This window comes from Pezoporus occidentalis, unplaced genomic scaffold (genome assembly GCF_034315485.1).
Source record: "Pezoporus occidentalis ecotype Australia unplaced genomic scaffold, CSIRO_AGI_Poc_V1 ctg235, whole genome shotgun sequence".
Lineage (NCBI taxonomy): Eukaryota > Metazoa > Chordata > Aves > Psittaciformes > Psittacidae > Pezoporus > Pezoporus occidentalis.
The window spans coordinates 400,393-419,621 of record NW_026914233.1 but is presented as its reverse complement, the minus strand read 5'-3'; the positions used below and the strand labels follow the sequence as shown (position 1 = coordinate 419,621).

Here is a 19,229-nt window from a genome sequence, read left to right as displayed (position 1 = left end):
TGACAAAAACCTTTTCCATTTGCCCTCTAGCGGTGACATCATCTGCCTCTATGATAATCATGGTGGCAACTAGAAGCTCTGCAGCAGGATTTTCTGGTGCATATGGTAGACAGCAGTGCACACACAGCACTCTCCAGCTCGGTCAGCAACAACCTCTGCATTGATTTCGTTCTGGAACTTGTTCACAGTCAGGAATATTGCCCACACTGCACCAGTACAGCAGAGCTGTCTGGCTTGCAGAGTAACACCAGCTCAGTCTGGAGCACTAACGTTCATAGAATTATAGCATGGTTTGGGGTGGAAAGGACCTTAAAGCTCATTCAGTTCCAATCCCCTGCCATGGGCAGGGACACCTCACACGATTGTTCAAAGCCCCATCCAACCTGGCCTTGAATACTGGTAGGGATGGGGCAGCCACAGCTTCTCTGGGCACCCTGTGCCAGCGCCTCAGCACCCTCACAGGGAAGAGCTTCTTCCTTAGATCTAACCTGAACTTCCCCTGTTACAGTTCATGTGTACCTGTAATGTAGGGAGACTGGATCCTAATTATAGCCTTTCTTCTCATTAAACACATTTGCTTTGGTGTGGTAAACATACAGAAAACAGGATAATAAATACACTGTATTAAAAAAAAAAAAAAATCTCTTCAGTCAAAAAAAATGTTGAGTTTGGATTAAAAGACAAGTTTATGATTCTAATTTTTTCTCCAAAACCAAAAATGCTAAAAATCCTACTCTACAAATAAGAGTAAAGACTAACAGTGATAGAGTTTGACAGTGATGATGAGGGTAGGGCTGGCTTATTCTTAGGCATGAATTTTGGCCCTTATGAATCCATGCTGAGGCGATGTTAGCAATATTGCCTAAGATTGTATTCTTGGCATAAAATAGCTAAAACTACTGTACTCCTTGGAGTATTTCTTATCAAGCTGGGGAGGAAAGGTGGACATTTAGCTATAAATGGCTAGCTTTATTGGTTTAGACAATAATGCTTCTTCATCACTAGTTGCCAAGTATTAAGACTCAAATAAATAAACATGAGTTGCTCCTGAAGTAATAGCAAACCATTGGAACTATTTACATCACATGGGCTCTTCTGTGACAAGGCAACTTTCCTTCCAGAGGGATTTTTGCACTGGCAAGTTCTGCAAGGCCACAATTAGGAGATCAGGTACAGTTGGAAAGTCAGCTAAAAAGCCATGTTCAAAGTCCAGTTGTGCTAATTTCTGTACTTTCTCTTAAAGTGCAATAATGACACTGCTTTCTCTCCTGAAGCTGAGAGTACATAGTCAAACCCAGCCATCCTCCAGACTGAGCTTGCAGTGAGCTTTTAAAAAAGCTGTAGAGAGGAGAAAGATAACATTTATCAGTTCAAAATAGATACAGGTAAAAGAAAAGTGTACTGGCTCCAACTCTCTCTATATTTAGCCAGTCATGTTCATGTCAAAAGAAAAAGGATATTTCCTGTGTTCTCTTCATGGCAGCTAAAGCTCTTGCCCTCTTACAGGGAGCCCTTGGCTTCAAAAGACACCGCAATTCTGCTAGCTCATCTACCCTATAAATTTTGGAGAGAAAGGTTGTAAGATGCAGGATGATCATAAAGCCTTTTCTTTAGGAAGATGAGAATTAAAAGGATATATGGACTCACACCCCTGTAACTTAAGACCCAAATAGGCAAGCACATGTCCTCTCTTCTCTGAAATACTAGTCTTGACAGCATTTGGATCTATAATTATAGGAAGACTAGCATAATTCTGTAACACCTACAACTACTGAGCTGACTGAGGACATTTCCAGTACCTCTTGGAAGTGGAGCTTCTCCATTCTTTTCATTCTAAGACCTTCTCAGGGCTTCTCCTGCGTGCACTTCAGGAAGCAGCAAGAGCTGAAGTGGATAAAAAGCCTACTTCCTGTGCAGGAGTTTTGAACCACACACACTTAAAATTAAAATGGATGCGATGATTAGTAAGTTACTGTTTGTTGTACAACAGTTTCTTCACTTAGAAATCGACAGAGAAGTACATTTACAATACAGGCCAGGGCAGAAGAGTTAAATGAACAATTCAAATACATCATGTTACACTCATATAAAGAAGAGACAACTTGCCATTGATATAAGCAGCCCTTCATAAGGGTGGAAGAGAGCCTTATCAATCCATTTATGCACAAGGAACACAAAGTCCTCTTTTCTTGGTAAGAGAAAATGTGGATCAAAATCCACCTTGAATCTGTAAGTTAACTTCAAACAAGCACATGAAAACCTCCTTCTGACAAATGAAGACCTAATTTTCACTACACTATTTGCAAAGTTGGAGTTGGCAAAGACAGGATATATTAAGCCTCACTATGTGGTGGTTAGCCTATCTCCAACACAGTTATCGGTTTGTCTTCTCTCGTATGCCTATTTGCTCTCACCTCTGAACTACTGGTAGGATAGACAGGACAGGACATGGTAGGTGAAGGACAACAAATATACCGAAATATAGTGAGCAGGACAAGAGTAAGCTGTTGCTTACTCTTACACGTTTTAACCACCAAACCTATTTGGTTATAGATGTGAACCAAATGGGTCTTTAATCCTCCAACTCTTCATTCTAATAACCACACTCAACCTTAATGTACCAAAGCATAGTCTCTGCTGATTTAGATCTCTCCCTTTCTCACCACACATTAATGTAAAAAAGCCATTGGCTGAGTTTGAGCTGTTTTTGAGTCGGGTTATCTGGTTGATGTTTCCCTATGATTTGAATACCAGTTCTTTGTCAAGAAGACCATTCTCCACCATGAAGTGCTGTTGTCACTAATGGCTGTCTCACTTGAGCCTTAAGAAGAATACTATTTTCTGCAGAATTGCAGGCAAAAGAGTACAGTTACCTAATAATTCTTTACCTGATGCTTCAGACCAGTATCTCTGAACAAAATACTAGGTGGCTTTCATAACCACAGCTTGCATTAGCAGAAGTAGAATAAAAACTCTAAACAAACTTTCGTTTCAGTGAAGTAAGTGCCACTTTGGAGAGCGCAAACACACTCACTCTTCTTGAGTGTGTCATTTTATAATGACATATCTTTCTGGTTTAGGATGTAGTTCTAGAATGTACAAAGAATTATATCAGCAAAACCACAAAGAATTATATCATAGAATCACAGAATAGTTTGGGTTGGAAAGGACCTTAAGGTCATCCAGTTCCAACCCCCCTCCAATGGGCAGGGACACCTCACACTAGACCACGTTACCCAAGGCTCTGTCCAACACTTGAACAGTGGCCTTCAACACTGCCAGGAAGAAAGAGACCACATACCCTGAAATAACAATGCTAAACTTTAAATAACTGCACTGCTGACTCAGAAAGATGTTACAGACTCTTATCTGTCCAAAGCAAATCCTAAAACAACTGGAAATACAATAGGAATGCTCACAGAATAGGATGAAATTGGGGAGGTTTCTAATAAAACCTAACACTTTTGAAAACTAGCTCTTCTGACAGGAAGATTGGGATGACCGTGATTGGGATGGTCCTGGAGCGCCTTTTTCTGTTTGCAGAGATGTTTTTGCTTTCCGCCATGTGCTTCCATGTGCATTGAGCACTCGTAAACATTCCTGTGACAGCATTGCTCCTGATTTCCCCAAAGTCTGACTAAGTGTGTATGAGGGAGGAAGGAGGGGAGCTGCGCACAGCTGGACACCCATTCTCAAATCAATCTTTCATTTATATGCTAAGCAATTGATGCAGTGATAGCAAGCTAATTCTGCAAATGGAAGGGAACTCAGACAATCTCTATGTTCTATGATGTATCATTTGTAAAGCTATTCCATCAAGACTTAAGGAAGATACAAGCAGGAGAAAGCATCCTGAAGACTACTGGTATAATCTTAGTCTAACCAAAGCACTTGGTAGAAATGTTAAATAGCCTGAGAAGGAAAGCAAAAAGAACTAAGTTTCTGCCTATCCATGTGATGTCCCAGTAACTATTAGCAGAGCCTAAAGGGTCAGTCTCAGAAGCCAACTTAAATATAGAAGCAGCTGTGGATGTATCATTTTTAAAACAGCATAACCTCAATAAAAATATCATTTCCATAAGGTTTGGTTATTTTGTAGTTTTATAATGCTTTTCCAATTACAAAAATCTATGCCTATAGATACTTTTGCCTTTAAATCTTGTCTGGTGACAAAACTAGCTCCAGATTATCTGAAGAATGCTAAGCATATCATTCCATAAATCTTTTCACACAGTGGATGGGCAGCTCCCCCAAGTGTTTACCAACCGTTTCCTGGTGTGGTTTTCAGCAGTCTTTGGGCACTCCTACTTTGATAGAGCAGCCTAGTCCTAAGTAGGTAATAAAACTTCTCAGTATATACTAGAGAGAGCCTTTGGCAGTCAGCAAAATAATGGCATGAAAAACAAATGTGATGGGAGACTTTGTGGAAGCACCATAAGTTTCCCTAGGACAAGGTATTTCCCTGAGTGGATTGATTATTTGCAGCAGGGCACTGTGGAAACTGCTCAAGGTGAACTTGTTTTAAACCAATCTGCTTAATAGAGATAGGTAGATTTGTTCCAGGTTAGCATCATTTAGGGAAGGGCAAGCATGGAAAAAAGGCTTTGCCAGAAGACTGGATCCCAGCTTTTGGGTACTGTACAGAAACTATTTTAATGGGATGGTCTGCTCTTTGGAGACTACTTTAGACACATCATTTATGTTGCATGTATGCAGAAAACAGCGGAGGCCTTGGTTATCTATAGACATCCTCAGACATAATAATCCATGTGTTAAACTCTATTTTGGTTTAAAATCTCCTTGAGGTATATGGAGCTAAGAGGGATTTCTGAGTAGTGAGTAAACTATGTACATATTGTTCTCTAGAGGTGGCAAAGCACTAGCTTAGTCTCAACGGTGGCAAATGCTCCAAAGCAAGATCAAGGTCACCCAACTGCTGCAGGGCAGGATAACCTGCCACAGTTACTTTAGGAACTGATAACGCAGCGTACATAGAAGCAACAACCCCTCTCCTGGCAAGTGCTGACCCCAGTATCCCCGGCATACTTTATAAAAGTAGGTAGTGTGTTTGAATGCTATGATTCTCTCCACCTTTACATCTCTCATCTTTACACCAGCTTGAACTACAAAACCGGGGACATCAGGAAAAGGCTTGAGTCACAACTTCCTCCCGATTACTGGGAGCACTCTGCCACCTACTGCCTATCCGAGCTCTCTGTGGTTGCAGCTTTCCACTTAACATTGTCAAACCCAGCTTCTGTTTCCTTACTTTTGTTTTTAATCAGCAAAGTCCATGCAGTGCCCCTGTTCACTGGCTGAACTAAAATAAAATGCATTTAGGGCCATGACTGAACAGTTTTATCTGCCGAGTACTGAGTCATCTCTCTGTGCTTCTGTCAAAAGCTCTATTAGTGTTCTAACAGACAAATAACATGCAACAACAAACTGCCTGTACCAGATCTCTAAGTACTGGCCTGAGAGAAAAACAAATTCTCTTAAAGCCGTAATTTCTAGTCACTTTTACATACGAAAAGAGCAGAAAATATATAAATCCAATACATCAGTTTCTCTTAAAGACTACTAAAATGCTTAGTTTATTCAAATTCAATAAAACAACATGCATTTTTAGGCTGTTTCTGTATAGAGCATGTTCTTGGCTTCAATCTTTTGCACAGAAGTTTTCTTGTAAGGGTCAGGTCAACTAATGACCACCTCATGAAAGATTCAGTTTGAACATGCTCAGCGCCTTTTTGGTAACAAACCACCTGTTCTGCATATTGTGAGGAAAAAGTATCAGTGAAAAGCTCAAGCAATTATGAAAGTGGTTTATTCATTCATTAATTTTATTTGTGACACTGCAGTAGTGGAACAGAAATAGTAAACTATGAATTGTCAAAATGGAATTTGGACCTAGAGCAGAAACAAAAGAATTCTGTGCTTGTATGATAGAGAACATGCACCTTTTCATGGCTGCTATAACGTCACCTCAACTGGGGTTCAACCATTTCTAAACACCTTAGACTACCCTCCTCTCAAGTGGATAGCACTGCTGGCAAACTAACCAAATGTCCTAGCTAATTTCAGTTCACTGCTGAGTCATTTATAAAATAACTAATTCCTATAGTCCAAACCTGCTTTATTGCTATAATGCAATAATAATTCAGTATTTTCCAGAAATAGAGATGTAAATGGGGATATATTCAAGTTTCTTTTCTTACACGCCTCTCTGTCACACACTAAAAATGGGACAGCAGAAGTTTAGGGAAATTTGGCCAAAACCTAAAGCATTAATAGTATCATTACAAACTAGCACTAAATAAGATTACATAAGTATCCATATGCTTCTGCTTAAAGACAACAGCATATGCCTTATATACCATTCACTGGTCACGATCTGTGTCAAAGCAAAGCAAAAGGAGTGGGAAGAGAATGTGGATAATATACTGCCTGAAATGGATGCTAGAACTGGTGTTAACTTGCTGTGTGCACTTCTGCCTGGCTTCTTGTGCTTTCTCAGACTCATAGATTTCTGTTTCCATTCATTTCAACCAGTGACCTGCTTACAGACCATTTTAAGGATATTAAAGGTGAAATACCCTCTGGTTGTCAGAAGCAACACTTCTGAAAACTGAAATGGTGGTACCTCTGAAGTACCAAGAAACTGGTAAGGAACTAACAATTCAATCATAATGAGAGAAAGAAAACCAGCAACAGCATGAGGAAAATGAAGGTGAAACTGTAAAGACCTAAGAAAAAATATCTACCAACCCAAAAGAAAACTGAAATTTCCAAAGTCCTGCTTCTGCTTATTACAGAAAAAGGGAAAGAGCCTGAAAATTCTGCTGACTGATGCTCTTTTCGTGACTCACTGTGTCTGGCATTCTTAGAGTGAAGGTGTCATTCAGTAACAGGGGAAAAACAAACCATTAGCTTCTCCATGCCTGCGGTTTGCAAAGCAGGAGTTCAGCGTTACTGCAGCGTAATGCTACACTCTCCTGTTGTTAACATGGATGCAAGCCGATTATTGCTGTAAACAGCCCATAACATGAGCTTCATAAGCACATCACCTGTGCCCATCTTCCGAGGAGAGGGCACGTTGCCTGGTGATATTCTCCACCCTTGTTCAGACCAGCACTAGTGATCACTGGTGTTGCACAGTGAGCTTCAGACATTCATCAGAGGATTAGTACATACTTTATGCTCTAAAGCTGAAGTGGGAAATCAAGCACATACAAATGACTCCCTCACGAGTCTCACTGACAGAAACTGCAGTGGATAAGCAGAAAACCTGGTGCTTGGGTTTGGAGGGTCCTCTTAGTTTGGATGACCAAGTTTAGATACCCGGGAGGCACCGCAGCTTCAAGGAACCTCACTGTGATTCCCCGAGTAGCTCTACCAAAAAGTGCCTCTGACTGACTTTTCCCACTGTCCCACCAATTCACGCAGCTCCTGAAAACCTCTGAACAGTGTCCAAAGGCACTTTCTGGGAAGCAGGGCTGGGTTTTTTTGTTACCTTAATTGCTGAACATAAATCTTGGCCATTTTGTCAACCTTCAGTTTCTCAAATCAGCAGCATCCCTGTTTCTGAGCTAATACTGAAATTTAACTCAGCCCTTTCCACAGGAAGCAACCTTTAACAAATAAATTTACAATTCAAAGTCTTAAGTGTTGAATTTCATGAAACGGACCTGGGGGTTCTGACTGACAGAGCTGAACATGAGCAGCTGGTGCCCAGAAGACAAGAAGTCACCAGCTTCCTGGCCTGGATCAGCACCAGTGCAGCAGCAGGGCCAGGGCAGGGATTGTTCTTCTGTGCTGGGCACTGGTGAGGCTGCACCTCAAAACCTGTGTTCAGTTCTGGGCCCCTCACTGCAAGAAAGACACTGAGGTGCTGGAACGGGGCCAGAGAAGGGCAACGGAGCTGGTGCAGGGCCTGGAGCACAAGTGTGATGGGGAACGGCTGAGGGACCTGGGGGGTTCAGTCTGGAGAAGAGAAGGCTCAGGGGGGACCTGATCGCTGCCTACAACTGCCTGACAGGAGGTTGTAGTGAGGTGGGGTCGGTCTCTGCTCCCAAGGAACAAGGGACAGAACAAGAGGAAACGGCCTCAAGCTGCACCAGGGCAGGTTTAGATGGAGCTGAGGAACAATTTCTTCCCCAGAGGGTGCTCAGGCATTGGAACAGGCTGCCCAGGGCAGGGCTGGAGCCATCGTCCCTGCAAGTGTTCACACATGGTATAGACGAGGCCCTTAGTGCCATGGGTTAGTGGTGGCCTTGGCAGTGCTGGGGAATGGTTGGACTTGAGGTTCTTGAAGGTCTTTTCCAACCTTGTTCATTCTATGATTCTAGGTAAGGCATGAAAAAAGATATTACATGGGGTCACATAGACTGATACACTGAATAAGCCTGTAATCACAGAATCATCAATCAGTGTACACTATCATCTGTTTTGGTTCTACTGTCCATAAAAAGAGACAGGGAAAGAATCAAACAGCAATTTTGCTTTTTTACAGGAGTCCGTTTTCATTAAGAGACACATGATATTTAAAGCCTGTGCTAGGATATTTGGAAATTACACACAAGAATATATATGAAAAAAACACATCAATTTACTTTCAACCAGTCAATTATTAAAAGCAGATGGATGTTGCAAAAATAAGTTAATTCATGTTTTGGAGCCCTCAGAGAGTGTACTGAAGAATGGCACAGCAATGTTAATATGGAAATTAATATATCTGGAGCTTGAATAATAGAGTTCATATCGCTACATAAATCTGGGGGCAGCAAACTGAGCAACTGTGGGTAGAACACAGCATTGCATACATGTTGATTCAATAAGTCCTTTCATCTTGTGGAGTGAGTAAGGCAAAATTCCCATAGGAAAAAAATGGTACATAAGCATGCAACTACCTGAAAACGCAGTCCTCATCTTCTGGAATTTTTAAACTTTCAAAGTCTTTTAGGTTTATCATGTCAGTGTTGCATAGCTGCTTATATGTGTGGATGTCTAATTCTCTAGGTTTAATTCAAACATCCACATAATTATAATGTGGGATTATATCATATACCACATCCAGATCTGTACCACAGCTCTCTGACAAGAGAACAAACAGTAACTAGCAGGAGAATTAAGCTGACATCTGTAGAGAGGATGCTAAATACATTTGGCCATTGGGTTTCTCAGCTGGAGTCATCCTGGAGAAACCATTGTGGGTACTGCTTCTTTTGCCGTGTCTTTTTCAGCCTATTGCTCTGCTAAGCCCTTTCTCCCTCTCCTCACTTCTAAATTTGACTCTTCCTGCAATCTTTTGTTGGCTCAGCTCCTTCTTCTCACAGAATTCTTCAGCTCAGTCCCTAGCTATTCTCAGTCTTGCTTCTCAGCTACCTATACCATTTGCAGTGTCTCCCTATGCCAGATCTAGGTGCCTCCCTTCTTACTCTTCTTTTACTTTCCCTCTTCTCTGAGTTGCCTGTACCTGTCTTCCTGAGGAAAACTCCTCCCTACATCAGTGCTTCGTCTCTTCATAGTCTATTACTTTTTTCAAGTTTTCCAAAGTTGCAGCCTCACGGCTCTTCCGAACTGCCTAGCTCTCACGTCTCTGTTGAAGCTGAAGGTCACACTCCGTCTCCCCTCTCAGCTGTTCCAAGGTCTTTATCAATTCTGTGATTCCTATATGCAAAACCCAATCGTACCACGTTGGCCTCACCTAGCACCTGCTCCCCAGTTCCAGCCTTCCTTTCCTACACTCCAATTTCTTCTCTCCTTAGGCCTCCTGTCTTTCTTACAGTCTGCTCCTTCTTCAGTGTTTTTGGTCATTTCACTGCAGGGGCTGTGTATCAACAGCAGGAAGACAAAAAGACTGGCATATCTTCAGTACTTTCTATCACAAAATGGTCCCCAAGAGCCAGACATTTCAAAAAGCAACTTACCTTAAGCAGGCTTGCAATACCAAGATGAAGCTGCGTATGTGGAAGTTTTCGTTGTCATATTTTATCAAGGTTTCCACTGACCATGTGTGAATGGAGTTTTTCAGATGTACACAACCTGGTTAAATGAAGTCAAAAGAGAAGGGGGTTACAGACTTTATAATGGTTGCTAGTTTTATAGGCAATAAACAGTATGTTTCTCCTTTTCATTTTCCTTTGGAAAAATACAACCACACATTTTCAAACAATGGAAATCTGTTAATAATTGTCACATCATTGTCCATTGCTATTATGATCCAAGTAAAGACCCATTGTACTAAGAATTACAACTGAGATATTAAGTAAATCTGTTACAATCACTGTTCTTACTCCAGATGTACCCACATAAACTATTAAGACTGGATTGCAAGTAATGTTGAAATCTACTGGAAGGTAAAAGAGTTCAAAACAATGGGTAGATTATCTTCAAAAGACAAAACAAAAAGACCAGGGCTCTAGGTGGATAAAGAGATGAAAAGTTAGGATGGCAGTATTTACTGCATATATGTTGATGCCAGAATTAAAGGGTTATCCACAGGGCTTATTGTAGACAAAATAAATGGTAGGAATATGAATAAAGTTAGCATGAATCACTGTATTGCCGATGCTCCTTCTTAATAATTCAACAAAATTCAGTAAGAGTATCATGAAGTTCATTAGTATAGGCTGCAATAATTACCAACCTAATACCCGAGGTAACAAACAACTTATCATTTAATGGGTGTATCAGGAAATAAAGAATCATTAACAGGGAGTATCCAGAAGTTATCTCTGAATGAAGCTCACAGAGAAGCTAACTTATCAGTATTATCTGTGTCTATTTCTAGACAACATATGTCAAGATACATAAAAATTTGATGTGAGCTTTGAACTCCTGGCAAATGTCAGCATAGTCTTAATGCACCTTTGGGATAACAAAGAGTAGAACAAAGACTGATCCAGTAACGTGGGTCTGATTTCCAGAAGAGTGTCTGTGTAACCTGTTATTTTGGCATCTGCAACAGATTAGAAGTAACAGTGTTGAGATTCAGGAGAGAGGTTTTCAAAGGCATCTTACTGCACTGGCTTCAGGTGGGATTTGTATACTCACACCCTCCCCTCCTATCCCTTTGCAAATGCTTCTGTGATCCTCTATCAGTCAAGTCCTATAAATATGTATCAAAGTATTACTGTTATGGTTATCTAGCAACCTAAAAATACAATTATTAAGTATATTCTCTCTTCATTATCTTTAATTTACACTAAGCTGTGGTGAACCACTTAGATACAATCTTTAGATCCCCATTACTTTATGGCAGAAAAACAGTAGCTGGCCTCAAAGCGGATGGTCCTCCAACCTCCTACACTGTAAATATGCTGTAAGTAAGAAGATGAAGTAACTATTCCCAATTCTACTAGGAACTTATTTTCTGGTGAGACAAGGAAGGATGGAAGAACATCACCTTTCTCTAGAAAGCTGTCACAAAATTCTGCCCCACCAAAATCAGTACTGGAAAAGGGGGTTGTCTTGTCCTTTGCTCACTGCATGCAGGCTGGGTAGAAACTTGTTCTTTGGTTTTGCTATAAACCACAACATATCTGTTTGCAACACAACAGGAGCTCTGCTATTATAGGTTGTTTTTTACAATCATCATAGTTACTGTTGCTGCAGAGAATCCTAGCACTGGCTCTCCACTGTACCTGTACTGTGCTTGAAGAATTCATGAATCCTTAACCACAGTCTTTCAGATTAGGTGCTGATCACAGAAATAGCCAGTGCATTGTTAATTATTCAGTAGTGGACTGGAACTCTGTATTCCTTCTGCGGTTCAGAAATTGGATGGTAAGGAGAGACCTTGCTCTCTAGATTGGAGGTGGGCTGACCTTGTATGCAAATGACAGTATTTAAGCTGACAAGGTCAGGCTGATGTTCTTCAGATGAAAGATCCAGAAGTAATGAAGGTGAGTTTGCTTCTCCAAAGGGGATTGCAGCAACCTAACATTCTATCTTTCAGGAACGCATCAAAGCTATGCTTTATTATTCTTATTTTAATAATGACAATGGATGTAAACGGCTGCTTGCTCTCTAAGTGACTGGGAAATGTAAAGGTGAAACACCACCTGTGTCACAGCCAACAATAAAACTGCCATTGACATTAATGGAGTTAGAATTTTATTCTTTCTTATTTTTTTTATGGCTTTTTAAAATAAAACTGTAAGCTTTAAAATTGGAAGATGGTGTTAAGCCCCACGATTTTTGTATTCCAGGCTTTCCACAATCTTTAGGTAAACAGAAAACGAAGAAACATCCAGTAGTAGCAGCTCACATGAAACAATGACCAAGAAACCTAGAATGCTGTTGTCTACACACAATTATCATTTCACACACGCTTTACAATTAAACGGTTATGAAACCCTGATCTACTTCAATTTCTGGAAGATACGTTCCCATGTTGTACAATATCATTTCCATAACTTCCTGTCTCAACTGCTAAACACACCTTTCCTGCTTGCTTGCTTTCTGAATAATTTCAAAGTTATTATTCCATTTTCTTTTGGATCTTCTCACTCTTAATCTGTATCCTCTTTTCCTTTTACCATCCTACTGCATTATAACCAAAGGCAACTTCACTACTCACCCAAAAGCATGTCCAAAAATAGAGGTAGCGTCTAAAGGAAAATAGACAGTAAACATATAGCTCATTGCTGAAATACTATTTTGAGCTGAAGAAATATGCTGAAACACAATCTATGTTGTCAGATTGAAATTTGGCTATGAAAATATTGACTACTAGTCCGTTATACCAATTTCATTATGGAAATGTCATTCTTTGGCCTCAAGCAATAAACATCCAACAAGCTATTGCTTTGCTTGCTGTTTTACCTACCCTATCCTAACAACACAAAAGCACTAAACCCAGCACAAAACCCCCAGAACAAAATAACCCTCAAAGCCAACTAACCAAGGAGAACAGAAAAAAATCCCTCCAAGCCTCTCCAAAACCTCTTCCATGCAAAGAAAATTTCCTGAATCATATCACTTCCATCTGAAATTACATTTCTGCAGTTCCTAGTATGTCAATACAACTTTTTCACCCTCAAGGCTCTGTGCCCAAAAAGTAATTAATCATCTTCCTCAATGTAATGTAATTTTCCCATTACCGCTATTTTGGACTCAGAGGACCAGAGTTATCAGAAGAAGGACTAACTGGGATTTGAATATTTTACATAAAATATATTACAATAAAATTAATAAATTAATAATTGAAAATTAGCAATATACTGTGATTTTAATTATTTTTTTTTCTCTTAAAATACAACTAGTTCTATTTATTCCTCAATTCTCTCTTGGCTGAGGGACCTGGGGCGTTCAGTGTGGAGAAGAGAAGGCTCAGGGGGGACCTGATTGCTCCCTACAACTGCCTGAGAGGAGGTTGTAGTGAGGTGGGGTCGGTCTCTGCTCCCAAGGAACAAGGGACAGGACAAGAGGAAACGGCCTCAAGCTGCACCAGGGCAGGTTTAGATGGAGCTGAGGAACAATTCCTTCCCCAGAGGGTGCTCAGGCATTGGAACAGGCTGCCCAGGGCAGGGCTGCAGTCACCGTCCCTGCAAGTGTTCACACAGCGTGGAGACGAGGCCTCGGTGCCATGGGTTAGTGGTGGCCTTGGAGTGCTGGGGAACGGTTGGACTGGGCGAGCTTGAAGGGCTTTTCCAACCTGGTTGTTTCCATGATTGGCAAACTGTAAGAACACTATTTTAAAGTAAAGGCATGGTAAGCTCATATGTTCTAATGAGTCATGTTCCAAAACACTTACATCTTTAGGCATTTTAAGGCAAGCGTGTCAAGCTGTTACAATGCTGCTGTAGTTTACACTGTCTTTGGCAAGTCTTATGTCCAGTACAGAATGAGGGAAGCTGACGGAGAGTTTAATGGTCCCGTAGGAACTTCTTCTGGTGGCCACACAACAGCACAAACCAGGGTTCAGCCACATTTAACGCACCATAAGATGCTGCTTCGGCAACTACACAACCACTCACCTCACCTCACCTCACGCCTGAGGCGACGAGCCCGCGACGTCCCCACCGCCCGCCGGCGGCTCTGCGCATGCGCCCGGCGGCACCGCTCCGGCTCCCGGCAGGGCGGGGTAAGGAGGGCGCGGTGGCTGGGGTCGCGTGAACGAGCGTGTCAGCTGACCGCATCTCGTGACGGTGCCGGGCCCGACGGCGGCTGCGTGGGGAGGGCGGTCTCGGTGCCGGAGCTAAGATGGCGGCCTCCAGCGCCAGGCGCTGAGGGAGCTGGAGCGGTGTAGCGGCTGCCGCCGGGGCAGCTGAAGGCTGAGGGGCGAGGGCTCCGCTCAGCAGCCCTTCGCCCTTATCGCCGGCAGCGGCGGGAAGTGCGGTGCTGGTTGGGGGCAGGTCCGGGCAGCGCAAGGCTCCCCGGCCAGGTAAATCCCAGCGGCGGGGGAGGTGAGCAGGAGGAGGCGGCGGTGTGTCCCTCCCGCTGCCTCCTTACAGCCCCGGGCGGGCCGTTCGGCACCGAGGTGCTGTCGAGGCCTTGCGGGTGAGGGCGGTGTGGGGAGCGCGGCAGCGCTCTGCCGCCGGGGACAGATGCTTACGCCCGCGAAGCCCCCCCGTGTCTTGCCCCAGGCATGGAGGGGCGAGGGGCGGGCTTCGGGGGGCGGCTTGCGGCGGTGAGCAGCCAGCTCCTCCCCTGTTGTGGAACCTGCTTTATTGCACTCCCGAGCCCTTCTCTTCCTGTATCGCCGAGCAGGGGAATGGCTGGGCTTTTCTCCAGCCTCAGCCTGCCTGGTGCTTCAGTGCTCTGTGCGTGATGCAGCTTCTGTAGCCGTGGGGCAGAGTTTGTCGCTTTCCTAGATGAGCACTAGCGTGTCCAGTGAGAAAAGATATGTTACTTTTTGCCTTCAGGCCTCAGATCAAAATATACCCTTCATGAGATGCTCTGGGAAGAGTGGGAGACACAAGAAGGAGACTTGCTCTCACGAAGATGAGATTTTATGTCTTTTTTTGAGTGGTAATAATATGCTTGAAGAGCATGAGTAGAACTACATGTGTCTTTCAGAAAATCTGCCCTTAATGTGCTTATTTTTCCAGAGGTTTCTGAATCTCTCCCCTGGATGCTTTTTACTTGATTTTTTTTTTGCTTTCCTCAAGGCAAAACAAATCAACATCCTCAATGGTTTTCTGCCCGCAGTGAGCTGCATGCAGCCTTTGAGATAGATTTTCTTTTCCTGTCAGGTGCTGTGGAGCTTGCACCTTGATAGCTGTCTCTGCTGAGGGCCAAGCTCTGAGCTGTACAAATGTGCTTAGTGCTTCACTTGGGGTGGGGAGGGTTTGTTCTGTTTTCAGCTTAGTGCCCTCAAGCCCAATGAATGTTTGAGCGTGCTGTTCAGAGGGAAATGTAGGCATATACATTTATTTAGAGCCTTGCTGTTAGTGCAGCTATTCTCTGTTCCGTGGTTGCTTTTGAAGTTAATGTAATCTGAAATGTATTTTTGCTTGCTCTCTTGTGCTCTTTCAGGAATCAGATCTATGGCAGTGAGTCTGAGAAGCTGAGTAGGTAGCGGCTGTGTTTTCTATTGCTTAGCACCAATTAAGTAATACTGTGTTTCACAAAATAGGCCTTGCTTTGGAACTGAAATACTTTGAAGCCAAAGCCTTTTCTTGTTAATTAAGACTGTCTGTGCAGGCCACTTGCATGCAGTGACGTCCACAGGAAAGGAGGAAGGCTGTTGAAGGGATGCTAGTGGCTGAAGTTTTGTCTTTGAATTGGGTTAGGAAGATGCTGTTCAAACAGTCTGCCGTGGTTTGGTTCAAAATAACAGGACCAGTGTTATAGATGTAAAAACTATGCTTGGTTCTAGTTGGCTTCAGTTTATAGATCTGCATCTTGGTCTGATTCCTGCCTGCTAAAGGCAGCCAAGTGCCAAAACACTTAACCAGAGATTACCGACTCCTTTCTGTTACTGCTGACAGGCTTTTTCCACTTGCAGATTTCAAAGTGTTTGGAGACTCAGAGCTGAGGATCTGTCCCTGGGTAGTACAGAGTTTCCAGGAACTTTACCTTGCCTTTTAGCCTTGCTGGAATAAACTTCTCGGAAGGTTTATTTCGTATGTGCAGCTCGCTCCTCTGGGAGTCACGGTGGTATTTTTCAGCTTCCAAGCACGTATTTGTCCTCAGGGACTGAATCACTGGGAATTTCCACATTCGAAGCAGTGTGCTGGGGATTGGTCTGAAGGGGCAGATCTGTGTTTCAGACTGAGCTGGTGATTTGAGGCTCAGTAAGTGAAGCTTCCTGAGGTAATGAAGTAATTCTTCAGCTGGCATTCAGCTGTATCTTGCAGTGTTAACTTTCAACTATTCAACCTCTTGATTTGCATCACAAAAATACTCTCATGCCATAAAAAACTTACCAATTATCCCACCTCACTAGTAAGACTTAAAAATAGAACAATTTTTTTGAGAAATATGACAAGATGGTCAAAACATGACTGAAAAGGAGCACTTTTTTTTTTCTTCCTCCTGTTAGCGAGTAAACCATTCTATTCTGACCCTGACCTGCCTCGCTGGGGAATGAGACTGGTTCCTTGATACAGCAGCATGCTAATGTAGATGGAAAAGCATTCTGGTTGTCCTCAGTGAGGGAATGGGGCAGTCAGCTGGAGGATGGACCATCACTTCTAGTAGTAGTGAGGTTGAAATTCTCAGCCCATTTGCAGCCTGGACCACTGAAGTAGGCGATGCTGATGAGTGTGGCAGACTCTGCTAATCCTCTCTTAAGGATCTGGTGGGTCTCTTGTCTTTCTCCTTCCCTTACAAAAAGGGCTATGCGTTCCTGCACAACAGTTAAGAAATGTCAGCTTCCACAGGCGATGAGGCTGTAATACTTAAAGCGCAGAGTTCCTGTTTAGGGACAAGGAAAAAGTTTAGTGTTTGTTAAAAAGAATCTGGCAAAAGGCAAACCTGCCACTTAGCACACACAGCACTAAAAGAGGCAGATGGCTAAAGCATTTTGGTGCAGAAAAATCATGTATTTAAAGAATGCCTTTAAAGCTCCTTGAGTAGATGACTGGAAATGAGGCTTCAGACCTTGAAGCTAAAAGGCAGGTGTGTAGAACCCCAGAACCTTGGTGGATTTTTTTCAGTGCTTTGCTCTCATTTCTTTCCAATTGGTCCTTGTTTTTATATTCTTGCTATGTCTTCTCTCTGAGAAACCACACTTGAGCTTGATGTGAGGATCTGTACCTGTGTCATATAGACCTTTCAGGAACTCTACCTTGTGTTTTAGCCTTGCTGTAATACTCCTGCCACCCCAGTGGAATAGAGGAGTAATCCTGTGTGAAGCTTTGAAGTGCTACCTTAGCATAGGTTAAACCTGCACTTAAAGATACAGAAGCTTTGTAATAGCAGAGGAATCATATAATCAGAAAAAAACTGAAATCTTAAGTACTGCACTAAACTCTGTGGACCTGTGTCCACACTTCTCACTGTTTAAGCTGAGGGATGTATGTATAATTACAGCTCTGCCTCTTGCTTTGATGCCTGCAAGGTCACAGCTTTGTTTCTAACTCTCCATTCGTTAGTTTGAGACTGACTTGGCTCTGTTTCCTGAAATAGCTTCTGTTTCCCAGACAGTGGCTTTGTCTGAAGAATGTGAAATCCTGGAAAACTGGGAAGCGTATGCAAGTCGAACACACCTTGTGTAATATACCTATCTGTATAGCTTAAACTCTGAGGCAAGGGGGGGTCCTGGCAGCAGTTCAGGCCCTCTCACTTTGGCGGTTGCTAGTTCTGGTACAGGCAGCTTACAGAAGTGTGGTTTCAGGTTTTTTCACCAAAAAGCTGTTTCACTCCTATTTGCAGTACTACAAGATTCAAGTAGGAAAGTATTGTTGAACTTCTGTTTTGTGGAAAAGCTAATTCAAATATCCACGTACTAGGGAGTGCTGTAGTTAGGCACCCAAAAGGAGTTGCTCGCTCTTCCTCAACCAGATGAAACCTGTTCATAAGCTGCTACTTCCAAAGTACTTGTTGCTTCTACCCAGTGGAAGTAGAAGTCTGAACTAGGTGTCTCTAGTATTAAACTTTTGAGAGCCATCAATATCAGATAGCTGATGGCTGTGCTGCAAAATGTGCAAAATAACCTTAGAAGTTGTGGTTTTCTATTGTCAGGTATCCCAGGATGCTAAGATAGTCACTAAAATTGGGGCCTTTTTGTCCTGGATAAGTCTATGAGTGAAATAAAGAATTTAACTCAATTTTTATGTTGGTCAACTTCTTAAAGGTCTCTTGAGTACAGAAAGAGGAGGTAAAGGGGAGCCAGGAGGCTTTCTTATTTTGGAAAATTAATGTGATATGACCACTATAAGCAGGCCACTATCGCTTACGCTGGTAATAAGGCTGAACTTTGTGAATACTAAAACCTGATGTGCTCTGCAAAGTCAATGGTAATTCTATCTTTGGTACTGAAATTACATCATAATTTGATTATCTACATTGTAGATAGTGTAGTAAAAGCGATGCTACGCTGCTTTTGCCAGAATGAGGGAAGGAAGAGAACTTCCTGGTTTCTTCTGAAATGTTTTTGTCTTTGGGATGAACTATTTCCTTTCATCTTGCTCTTACTGTGGAACCAAAGACAACTGAAAAATGATTGCTGGGCTTCAACGCGGCAGCTCAGAACACTGGGCTATTGTTAGCCTTGTTCTCTGTTAAACTGCAGGAAGATGTGTGCAAGAATTAATTGTTACTAGATTTTGGCATATATTGTCTCTGTGTTAAAGTCTTCTCAGTGGGAGACAGAGTTACAATCACTGTCCAGAAGAGCAGTGAGTAACGCATCAAAGCTTTATCATTTGAATAGTTTCCATTAAATAAAAAAAGCAATCTAGGGAATTTGTCACTTCACTGCATGTACAGTACTTCATGTAGCAGTATCCTGAAGCTAGTGACGTGCTGGTGTTAAAGCCAAGGGAAAGTAATGGAGGTTCATAAAATGAGTGTTTTTCAGTTCAGTATTAAGACCAGATGTTTGCAAGTGGGAGAACATCTTGCTTTAAATATTCTCCAGCAGGTAGCATTCAGGTCTGGGAGACTTAATAGAGCTGGTCAGAGGAGTCTGGTATTAGTGAACCTGGAATTACAGCAAAATAGATCTTATAATCCTATGCTTAGTGGAGCTAGTCTTGTTATAAGCCTTTTATTTTATTTTTACTAACACATTAGTTAATGTCAAGAAAATGGCTTGAAAAGAGGGTTATTGGGAT

At 42.3% G+C, this 19,229-nt stretch overlaps 1 protein-coding gene and 1 long non-coding RNA gene across 5 annotated transcripts in view; one reads left to right on the top strand and one right to left on the bottom strand.

The window, feature by feature from the left end:
* Positions 1-8,647: 8,647 nt before the first annotated feature.
* On the bottom strand, positions 8,648-13,888 carry LOC134165269 (uncharacterized). Its single transcript, XR_009965454.1, has 3 exons — positions 13,760-13,888; positions 11,408-11,543; positions 8,648-11,110 (listed from the first exon to the last, which is right to left on the bottom strand). It is a non-coding gene; the product is annotated as an uncharacterized LOC134165269 (long non-coding RNA).
* Positions 13,889-14,144: 256 nt separating this feature from the next.
* The window catches only part of DNAJC13 (DnaJ heat shock protein family (Hsp40) member C13), a 54,254-nt gene continuing 49,169 nt past the window's right edge, over positions 14,145-19,229 (top strand). For 2 of the 4 annotated variants that reach the window (XM_062621838.1, XM_062621835.1), the window contains exon 1: positions 14,146-14,389. The gene's annotated coding sequence lies outside the window, so the exon portion shown is untranslated. Of the gene's footprint in view, positions 14,412-19,229 lie in introns of all 4 variants that reach the window. The other 2 variants (XR_009965451.1, XM_062621837.1) reach the window with 2 other exon arrangements.